General features: G+C 39.2%; 1 long non-coding RNA gene across 1 annotated transcript; it reads left to right on the top strand.

Annotated features, from left to right (window-relative positions):
* Nucleotides 1-666: 666 nt before the first annotated feature.
* On the top strand, nt 667-1,484 carry LOC138918175 (uncharacterized). Its single transcript, XR_011427141.1, has 2 exons — nt 667-813; nt 1,177-1,484. It is a non-coding gene; the product is annotated as an uncharacterized lncRNA (long non-coding RNA).
* The last annotated feature ends 9,949 nt before the right edge of the window (nt 1,485-11,433 follow it).

Raw genomic sequence — 11,433 nt, forward strand, 5'->3', positions numbered from 1 at the left:
AAATTGGCCACCCCAAGATATGTCTCTTTGGCATCAGGATTATTTGAAGCTGATTGCTTTTGATAAACTGGGAGAGGGAAGAAGGCTCTGAGGAACGGAACTTGCCCTTTGTTAGGACACGTTTACATTTGTAAGGTAAATCTCCATCTGTAAAATGTGCCTCCCTCTCTGTACCAGGAAGAAGAAAGGAGATGCCCTTCTCTCTAGAAACTCTTACAATATCAAAGGCAAGGACCTAAATCTGCATTTTATTGTGCTAGTCTGGTAACCTCCTGTAACTGACTTCCCTCCCCCTCCCAATGTTGACATTTCTTTAAGGATTAAGCATCTTTCCTTAGGCTAGGAACTGATTGCTGCACTCACCTGTGACCACCCAGCTCCAGACACTAGACTTGCCTCCGGCTACACCCACCGAGATAGCAGACCCACTACCTGCTGTGTCCATCAAGTGCCGACAGGGCAATCTTGCGACTATTGTGGGAGGGACATTTCAATCATATGTGAAACACCCTGTTTGGGGGTATATAACCACTATGTGCACCCCACTTTTTCGGTGCCCTTTCTTCCTTCAGGAAGAAAGGCCCTGGGCCATGGTTCCTCATAAAGCTTTGTTTAATTTTCTCTTGCTTTTCTGTCTCATGTGAATTTAATTCGTTCTCTGGCCAGACGAACCCACATTTGGGAAGAGGAAATGTCTTCCTCCCCTACAGTTTTGGCGTAGTCGGCAGTATAAAATTTCACTGGCTGAACACTGCTTGCTCCTGGACTGCTGCGGCTGAGAGATCCCGGACCCCTGACAAGAGCCGGCAAGAGGTAAGAGTTCTTACCACGTCAGTCTCCCAGATCTCTGCCTACAGACTCCAATGGAAGCAAGAGTGGTGAGCTTTTTGCTCTTCTAAATTTAGATTAGCAGGAGAAAATGTTGGTGAGGCTAGTGACAAATAAAAATGGCAAGTAATAGGACATATTGGAATATATGAGGAAGCCATTTGGTGTAAACCTAATTAGGCCTGACCTTGTCTTTCCAAAAGGGCATGACCTAGGCCGTTGAGCATGCATTGTATATCTACTTTAGAGATTCACTATGGCAAAAGCAAAGGCCCTTGAGATAAAGGTGCAACTTCCCTTCCCGTCCCAATGTTGGCGTCTCCTTAAGGATTAAGTATCTTTCCTTAGGCTAGAAACTGATTGCTGTGCTCACCTGTGACCGCCCAGCTTGAGACGATAGACTTGCCTCCTGCTATGCCCACCAAGATAGCAGACCCACTACCTGCTGTGTCCATCAAGTGCTGTGCCGACAGGGCAATCTTGTGACTATTGTGGGAGGGACATTTCAATCATATGTGAAACACCCTCTTTGAGGGTATATAACTGCCCTGTGTACCCCCACTTCTTTGGAGTGCTCTCTTCCTTTGTGGAAAGACTCTGCCAGGTTATAATCCTAAGATTTAAGCTCAGAATAAACTCACCCAAATTTTCACTTATAGATTGGTTATGGATTATTTTCATCAACATGAGTCACTAATAAGGGTAGGAGACCTGTGATTTATTCTGTGAACTGTCCTGCTGAGGTTGTGTGCCCAGCATAGGAACTGTTGTGTGACTCTTATCTTGATAAGCCTGTGGAAGAGGCCGTGAGGGCGACGTCTGATCTCTTCTTTTCTTTGTCTGTTTTGCTCATCATCTCTTCTGTTGTCACCAAGTCGAGGTTAAGTTCAGGCTGGACCTGACCAGAACCTGGACCTTCTGTAAAATCGAAAACTTGGGTTTCTCTGTGCCTTTGTGATGCAGTTGGACAGGTAGATCAACCTAGAATGTAATTTGAGTTACAACCCAGTTTCTGGGAAATCAAGAGCAACTGTGCTTAGAAAATCCTTGCAAGACTGGAAATACTGCTCTAGAGGCAGTTTAGATTCCACCCAGTTCCTTTATCTCGAAAAGGATTATCATCTCCCCTCTCCAGGAACTACTACCTAGCCAATCATTAATTCCTAAGACTGAAGAAAAAAAAAGGGGAGGGGAAGAAAAAACAGCTTCCAAATTCTTTTTGGCAGCAATCTTGAGTTCTGCTAAGTTAAGTGATAAAAATCTGAGTATCTGTGTAATTTTTGGATTGGATAGAACAAACGTTGCTAAACATCTAAGTTTATCTGCTTTTGGTTTTTATTGCAGAGATGCTAAAAGTCTTTGGGCCTTTTACTGTAAAGTGATGTGTTCCTAGAAATTATGAAGTGTTTAGAATGCTGATATAAAAGACAATTCATAATTGCTTACCTTTTTAGTGTTTACTAGGGTCTGTTAATGGTTAAAAGTTCTAGTTAACATATATAATTAAAGCTATTGGAAATTAATAAGGAAAACAGCTCTGCATTCAAGGAAAGGAAGTTTTCAGTAAAGAAGGTATAAAGAATGGAAATATTTTTGTTTGGTTGGTTAAGAAAGATAAATTTGTCCTAATGTACTAGAAGGGAAGAAAGAAAGCTTGGGACAAATTCTGAAGGCAAAAAGAAAGTTATAGGAGGTTTGTGAAAGAAATTCTGAAAGAGTTTTGTACCTGGTCAAGTTGGTTAAGATTGAAATGAATCTGATTAAGTAAATGGGTTTTAATATGAAAAAAGGTAAACTGGTACAAAAATTAGAATTTGGCTCTCTCTTAAAAGGATAATTTTCTTAAACTCTTAGTCTGCTCTTGATAACGAGATTATAAAAGGTTTTTCCTTCTGAGTAAGTTTACAAAAGATCTATGTTTTGTTGTATCTATGTTTATGTTTCCTAGGTGCAAAAGACAGAGGTCTCTCTATTGTGGCTTTTTTTTTTTTTTTTTTTTTTTTTTTGCTGTTGATACCTAAGCATTGTTTCACAGTGAGCATTGTTTAAATAAGTGTTTTAAAAACCTTTTGATATTTTTGCCAAGCTTCTCTCTCAAAAAAAAAATTATTCAAGTCCTAAATAAAGGTTTTCCTTTGACCTGAATGAAGGAAGAGAATTTCTCTGAGGATTTTCAGAGGGCCCCTGAGACTTCTCAAAGAAATTTGCTCTCTCTTCCTATAAGGTGAAAAATACTAAACTACTTAGGCTTATTTAGTATGTTAATTTACATTGGAAGCATTATCAGATAAGCGATGATAATCTTTCTTAAGTGGTATTATGTGGGTAAATGCTATTGATATAGATGTCTTAAAATTATATAGCATTCTTGAAATTCTGATCTGTCCTGGTTATCGGTCATAACTCCAGTTATTATCTTAAAGTGTTGCACGTCACAGAAGTAGCCAAGTTTCTTTGTCAATTGCCCTTTTGAGTCTTTTGTCCACTTACAGATAGTTGCTGTTTTACTCTGATGCTTTTTGCTTTTGCAAATATGTCTTATCTTCAGAGACATTCATGGAAAAGACTCCGACACTTACTCTGGATTACAGTTTTCTGATAAACTTTCAGATTGTAAAACTGAACTGGGTAAGAAATTACAGAAATCTAAAGGAGAAACTGATGACCTGGTAAAACTGCTAATAGAAGATTAAGATCAAGAACAGATTGTACAGGACTGAATGAACTGAGGGTGATAATTTTTGTGACTCTTACTTGAAATATTGTTGATTTTTTGATGTTTTGCTTTGTTTTCTCAGATTCAAGAAAATCTTTTTCTCTTTTCTCTTATGCTAGCTATGACTTATAGCAATTTAGTGAAATTGAGTGAAGTTATACCTTTGTTAGCAAAACTGAGACATTTATCTTTTTCTCCCTACCTGATCCCTCGAGAGTTTGGAAACTCTTTGTGAGTATGGTTATTTCATGGCAATATAGTTATTTGCATACGTTCAATAAGAATCTGTTCTCCTTATAACAGGACATTGGTTATCTTGCCAAGCTTTGACTGGAATGTCATATTTGAGAAAAACATACAGACTTGGATATGGCAATACTGCGTTTGAGGAATAAGGTTGACTTTCTGGAAATAAAGCCACTTGGAAAAATGAGCCTGGTACCTTGCTTTACAGAGAGATTCCAGCAATCTTACCTGATAAGTAAGGAAGCTTGCTTATCTGGCAGGTGCAAGGAACCTCGGAATATTTGGGGGACCTCAAGAAGAGAGGAATTCACCCAAACCTAAGGTATTGCAGGCAAGGCCTGATGGCACAAATCCTTGGCTTGGCTTTCCCGGCCTCAAGAGGTCTTTACAGTTCAATCTGAGATTCCTCATAAAAATTCCAGCAAAGCAAATTTAAGAGCCTATCTGATCAATTGCTATTCTTGCTGCACTTATGTAAATAATTGGGCCAAGTTTCATGAAACTAAACTTATATTGCAAACCAATTAGTCTTCATTTGACTATCTTTGGTAAAAATGAGGGTGATTTTAGAGAGAAGAATTATGTTTCAGTGAAAAAACTATAATGCACATTTGTGGATATTAGATCCTAGTTCTGTTAATTGTCTTTGAGGCTTTTTCTACCTGTGAGCTGGACTGGATCCTGAATTCTTCTACTGAAATATCTGGTTACAAACCTCCAAACTAATGTTTTCAATTTTTCCCTCATTTTCTTCTGGAATCATTGAGAATTGAACATGCTCTTTTTCCTGAAACCTTGCAAACTGAAGCTGAACGACGTGATAGAAACTTAAGAGAGATTCCTGTCTGTTGCTGTGTAAGCTGGAAGCCACTCACAAAGATACCTGAATGCCCGATGACGTCATCAGAGACCTTTCAAGCTACAAAAAGATGCTTTGACTCTGACAGCTAGAAGGCTTCTTGACTGCCTGCCCCCTGGAGGCAGGAACTAATTTATAATTTGCTCCAACCAATAACCTTGTTACCTTGCTTCCAACATCACAAGGGAGAGAAGACCACGACTGCATTCTATTGTTTAATTTGGTTTACAAATGAGTCTTACTTCAATGATAAGTGAGGATGTTACACTGTCTAACCTCAAGAATGCCTGCTACTTTCTGTTAACTCTGCTAACCCAGTAAAAGATTTCCTTCTACAGGCTCAAGAAATTGCCACGGAACAAGAGAAACAGATATGGCAGTCAAAAGGGGGAATTATTGACACGCCCTCGCAGATGTGGTTCGGGCCCAATAAGAAACCCACTCCATGGGTCACAAGGCCACTTTCCCCTTCCCAAGGGACCCTTTGAGGTATGGCAATTGGACTTTGTCCAAATGCCACCATCTCAAGGATATAAATACATCTTGGTAATGATTTGCATGTTTTCACATTGGATTGAGGCCTTTCCCTGCAGAAGAGCAATGGCTTTAACAGTAGGTAAATTACTATTAGAGAGAATAATTCCTGTTTGGGGAATTCCTACTGAGTTACATAGTGACTAGGGAACTCAAATCTGTTTGTAATGTTTGGCCAATATTGCAGCATTTCCCCTGTGCTTACCATCCTCAATCCTCAGGATTGGTAAAAGGAACTAACGGCACAACCAAAACTTAATTGGCAAGCTTTCAGAAACATTTACTCTCTCACGGCCAAAAGCTCTTGTGCTAGCGCTCTTTAATCTTAGATCTATACTTTTTGTAAACATCGGCTGTCTCATTTTGAAATAATAGTAAAACAGCCTATGCAATTGGATGAAGAAATATATGAACCAGCTTTGCTTAAGGGATGTATTACATTGTTTTCATGGTCTTATTGTGGTGCTTAAAAGAAATGAAAGATTTGTAGCTGATTCTTTCACAGAGAAGTCCCAGAACTTAAGGATCATGGACTGTAACCGGAAGAATTTATGTATTGAAAGAGACATCAAATAAGTCTCTTTGCAGCCCTATTGGAAAGGACCATACGAGGAGGAGAAGAAGACGACATCTGTTTTAGACAGCTGTCCCAAGACTCCGGACCAGGCCTGTATTGCCAACCTTATATCTCCTTATTTAAACATTTGTTATGCTTAAACTGTATACCTATTTTATAATTTGTTTGGAATGCTATCATACTTAAAGTGATTAATTTGGAACAGACTGATCTTGAAGGCCAGGAATTTATCGAGTGACTCCTAATGGAACTCAATGGTTATGTGGAACAAATCTTTGGCCTTGGCTACTGCCTGGATGGCTAAGACACTGCACCCTGAGCTTCCTTTAAAAGCAGGGAAGGAGTCAGGCTGAGTTAAAACCTGATGTCAATCTCCCTTTCTTAAGGCCAGATGGGCTTGTTCAGTGTTACACTGGTATGGCTATATTTGCAGCTATATTTGCTTCTTCTTTGCAATTAAAAGATGTCATTATTACATTTGGAAGCTCTGACTAAATTTACTCAAGAAGCCCTTAATGATAGTCAAGCAGGAATAACCTTATTCAAATACTGAAATGTCTTTAATGAGAAGGGCTGTCCTTCCAAACAGAATGCCTTTAGATATTCTTACTGCATCCCAAGGTGGTACATAGACAATCACTCAGACTGAATGCTGTGCTTTTATACGTCATGAATCTTCCAATGTGTCATCTCTGCTAAAGTACATGAAGAAGCAGGTGGATACCTTATGCGATCCTGCACCTAGCTTGATTTGTTTCGTTGGCTCCCTTTTCAGTATCAGTTCCCTTTTTTGATCCGGATTGGAATTCCTATTTCTATTATTTATTGGAATCCTTGTACTGGTCATAATATTCAAACTAATTGTTGTTTTCTTTACTCAGGGTTGTAAGAGTAGCATACAAACTCAAGTAATGATTGCTCAATGGCTTGAGATGGTCGATCTGTCTTATAACCCTGGACAAATGTCCTTTTCTGATAGGGACTATGACTAAGAATTCATTTCAGACTAATCCTTTCAAATACATTGAGTTATTATTGTTACTGTACTTGTTCTATAATCATATACAATGTAAATGTGAACTGTCATAGAAAAGCACATATACAGTGTTTGTGCAACAATCTAAAATTAATTGGAAATTACATGACATGAAATACTTCCTCTGTTAATATATATATAACTCTATGCTTGTCCACTATTTCCCCCCAACGTGGTCGGCTAGGCAAATAAATGAGCTCAAAGCCTAGCACCGAGGGACATGATGGACCCAGGGCAGGCAGCAACCACCCTGGCGCCGAGGAATAATATTTTGATCATAAATGCTTTCTATCGAAAGATTAGAGATGAAAAGGGGGAAATGACAAATAAAAATGGCAAGCAATAGGGTATATTGGAGTATATGAGGAAGACATTTGGTATAAACCTAATTTGGCCTGACTTTGCTTTTTCCAAAAAGGCCTGACTGTGGCTGTTGAGCACACATTGTATATCTGCTCAGACATTTCCTGTGACCAGAACAAAGGCCCTTGAGAAAAAGTTGCATCTTCACCCCCACATTAGCATTTCCTTAGGGATAAGCATTTTTCCTTAGGCTAGGCACTGATTGCTGCACTCACCTTTGACCACCCAGCTCACCTGTGACCACTCAGCTGGAGACAACAGACTGCCACCCTGCTGTGTTCACTGAGACAGAAGACCTACCTGCTGTTTCCATCAATCGCTGTGCCGACAGAGCAGTCTCGCGACTATTGTGAAAGGGACATTTCAATCCTATGTGAAACATCCTGTCTGGGGGTATATAACCAGTCTGTGCACCCCACTTCTTTGGTGCCCTTTCTTCCTTTGGGAAGAAAGGCCCCAGGTTATAATCCTCAGATTTAAGCTCAGAATAACTCACCCAAATTTTCATTTATAGATTGGTTATGGATTATTTTTCATCGACAATAGAAACTAATCTAAATGTTTGTCAAGTTAATGTGATATAAAATAATCTTTGGTAAATAAAAGCTTGTCTAAGTTTGTTGGGTTAATTAAAATAGGCATGTCCTGAGAGTTCCCAGCATAAAATAGTAAACTTGTTGTACCTAGCTTTACTAAAAATCAAACAAGTTTACATTATCTCTGCTACAAAATTTGTCAGCAGAAAAGTGACGGCTGCCTTTGTCTAATGTCTCGTGAAGTTTTTGTAGGTAATGTAAACAACATTATTAGGAACAAGTAAAGTAAATGATGTAAGTAAGATAAAAGTTTTTAGCTGAACTTTTTAATAATAGTCATGTGTTATGGTGTAAGTACTTAAAAATAACTTCAAAACCTCTTGGTAACTTGAAACCTCAGAGTTTTACTAAATTAAGCTAAATGCTAGAAATTTATTGAGTATCTTGACCATTTCTAGATAAGATAAAATATTAAAACATTAATTACTAAACATAGGTTTATCTACTTTCAGCTTCTGATTAAAAACAAAAAACCTAAAAGATGTTTGGGTCTATTAGTAAACATGTCTTGTGCCACACTGAAAAATGTATGCTAAAGGAAATGTATGTTTTCAGTAAAAGAAGGTATAAGGAATGGAGATGCTTTAAGAAAGTAAATTGGTCCTAAAGTCAAAGTGGTTATGGGAAAGAGGAAAGAACAAACTCTGAATATGAGTAAGAAAGTCACTGAAGGTTTGTGGAAAAGGAACCCCGAGAAAAGAAGTTTTCCGCCTAGTCAAGCTGGCAAAGATTGAAGGAATTTAATTAAGTCAGCGTTTCTAAGACCAAAAGTAAGCTGGTGCAAAATTAGAAACTTGGCTTTCTCACTGTTATAAGGATGAGGTTTTCTTGGGCTTCTAGTCTGCTCTTGATGAAGAGATTATGAAAGGCTTCTCTTTACATTTGATAGTCTGCCTAAAAGGCAAAAAAGGGATTTTATGTTTTCAAAATCATTTCCCGTGTTGCTTTTATCAGGTCTTTGATTGCGAGAGCTAAGGGTTTTCTTACGGCCATTTAACTTTCTCTATTTGTCTGAAAGTCTTTGTCACATGGTCGAAGGCATAACTGAGTATTAGCTCACAGTGACCTATGATCCTATTTGACCAAGGGTTTTAAAACTGATTTGAGATTTTTTGATGAACTTCTGAAAATCAAATTCTAAATGAAGTCTTTTTCGACCTCTAGTTAACTTTGGGATTTTTCAGAGGATCCCTGCAACATCTTAAGGACTCGTTCTCTCTCCTTATAAAAAGAGGGATATGATACTAATTAGGCTTATTCAATAAGTTAAATTACATGGGAGGCATTTTCAAATAAGAAATAACATTTAGGCTTCTTTATGTTGTATTTCCATAGGTATATAAATATTCTAGAAATTATGTGAAATTCCTACAAATCTGATATGTCCTGATAGAATGTTATCAGTCATAACTCTAATTATTATCTTAAAATGTTGTATGTCACAGAAATGACCAAATTCCTTTCTTAACTGCTGTATAATGAACCCTTTTTAAGTTCTTTCTCAGTTAGAGTTACTCTGACAATGGTTCATAGAAAGGAAACTCATCAGACTTAACTGGGTCTCTGTCATCAAAATTGAGGCCCCCCTGCGAGGACTGAATCTGAGCATCAGGAAAATGCCCTAGCTGACTTTCGTGCAAAGGCAGCAACATCAGAATCTGTAGAGACTGGCATGTGTGGATGAAGTCTACTCTGTCTCTGCAAAGAATAGCCCCTCATTGCCAGACTTTCATTATCCTGACGTGTTCTTGTAACACGGCAACTGTCTGGTCCTGAATCAGAGGAATTAAAGTGTGTAAATAGTGGCTGTACATAAACAAACAGTCAGGGCTATGGGAAACCCCAAACAGCTGCTTGGTTCTGGCTTCCTGGCAAACCCCACTTTTGGGTTTTTGCATTCCTTTCCCCACCATAGTGCATTAAGCAAAACTCTATCCCTAGAGGCCTCACATCTCCTCCCCCTGGCCCGTTTGAGTACTTGCAGCTGGATTTCATTCAGCTGATGCTTAATATGGGTTAGCAGCGTGTTCTGGAGTGGAAAGAAATCTGGGATCTTTGCAGCTCCTTCTGATCCGATCTTCCCGGGCCTTTTATGTACTTGACATATTGTGAAGTCCTAGAATATCAAACAGGGGATGTATAGGCAAGGGAAAACCCACTTTTACTGAGAAATAAATGAATCCTAAAAGGATGTGGTCATACAGCATCATTCTTATATGTGAAGGCAGCATGTGTCTCTAACCTGGAATTCCCTTTGTGGCTGCCGTTCCCACTGTGGGCATGGCAGACCCTTCAGGGACTGGACGTTCGGGCACAGGGTCCTAGGATCAGTATGTGCACCTCACATTCCTGTCAGACTACAGATGATTTGAATACATCATTCTATTTATGTTTCTCACATATTGGTAGATGCCACAGTAATTAATCCACTGAAAATTCATTTAAAACTATTATTGCACTCTGTCTGCCTTGCGTGTTCGTGTGTGTGCATTTTCTCCAGCACAGATAGTAAAAGGACAACAGGCCCACAGTCCCTTATCTAACGTCGTTGGGGTCAGATGAGTTTCAGAATTCAGAATTTTTCAGATTATGGAAAAGTAATAATGTGTACATGTCGTTTTTATATAATGTCTCCAGCTGGGTCTGGGGCAGCAGCCCTTAGCCAAACATGTTAGCATTTCTGTAGCAAAATATATGAATGTATCTCACACCGAATGGAATACATAGAGATGATAAATAGCTTCATGTCACTTCAGGTCCAGTTTCGCTGCCTAGTGACGTATAAAAAGAACTTGTCCTTTAGATTTCAAAATGCTGGATAAGGGAGATGGACCCGTCTTACTTTCAGTAATGTTCCAATAGACAGAGCCTGTGAACTTTTTAGACTTTTAGTGCTGTTTCCCATACTCCAGGAAGTTGGAAGCCACAATTACATTCTGTAAGCAGGGGTCACAGACTCAAGTGCCAGGGCAGGTAAAATTAAGAAGCCAAGTGGGCGGTTGGTTACAAGACAGTAGTGAGTGTGAGGACTGTGATGAGCTAGTGGGTCCGTGTCCATCTGCAGGAGCTGGCTGCTCTCAGCTCTAGCCACTTGTTGCCGTGGGGAATGTTCACACAGTGTAGCCACATCTTCCCATGTTCACCGATCCCCCAGAATGCTGATTTCCACGTAAAGTTTCTTGACATTTAAATGTTGTCAACTAAAAAGAAAAATCCTCTGTGGAGGCCAAAGAAAACATATCTGCAAGCTTTCTCTGGCCTTGGGCTGCCTGCTTTGACCTCTGCTCTGGAGACTAATTCTCCCGAGGTGAAAGGCTGGACGGTCGTGTTTAGGTAATGAGCTGCTTCTTGAGATGGGGATGGGACGTGTGTTTTATCGTGATTCATCGTACTTTGCATATAGGTTAGAAGTTTTTGAGTGTAAAAGACTTCACAGTAAAAAGAAAACATGAAAAAGTCGATAGACACTTTGCTTTAGAATTGCCTTATTTTCTAGCCAGTGGGAAGTTTTCTTTTTCACTTGTGAATCTGAAACTTTCAAGTTACTTATCTTGGAAAAGGGAATGAAAGCCCCAAGTTAAAAAGGAGCATCTTTGTACAAAGTTTGAGTTGAGGGAGTTTAGACTATAACGTCCCTGCCTTTCCAGGGCCCTCGTGATGGGAAGTGATATTGCGTAT

The sequence above is a fragment of the Equus caballus genome, chromosome 16, assembly GCF_041296265.1.
Source record: "Equus caballus isolate H_3958 breed thoroughbred chromosome 16, TB-T2T, whole genome shotgun sequence".
Classification (NCBI taxonomy): domain Eukaryota; kingdom Metazoa; phylum Chordata; class Mammalia; order Perissodactyla; family Equidae; genus Equus; species Equus caballus.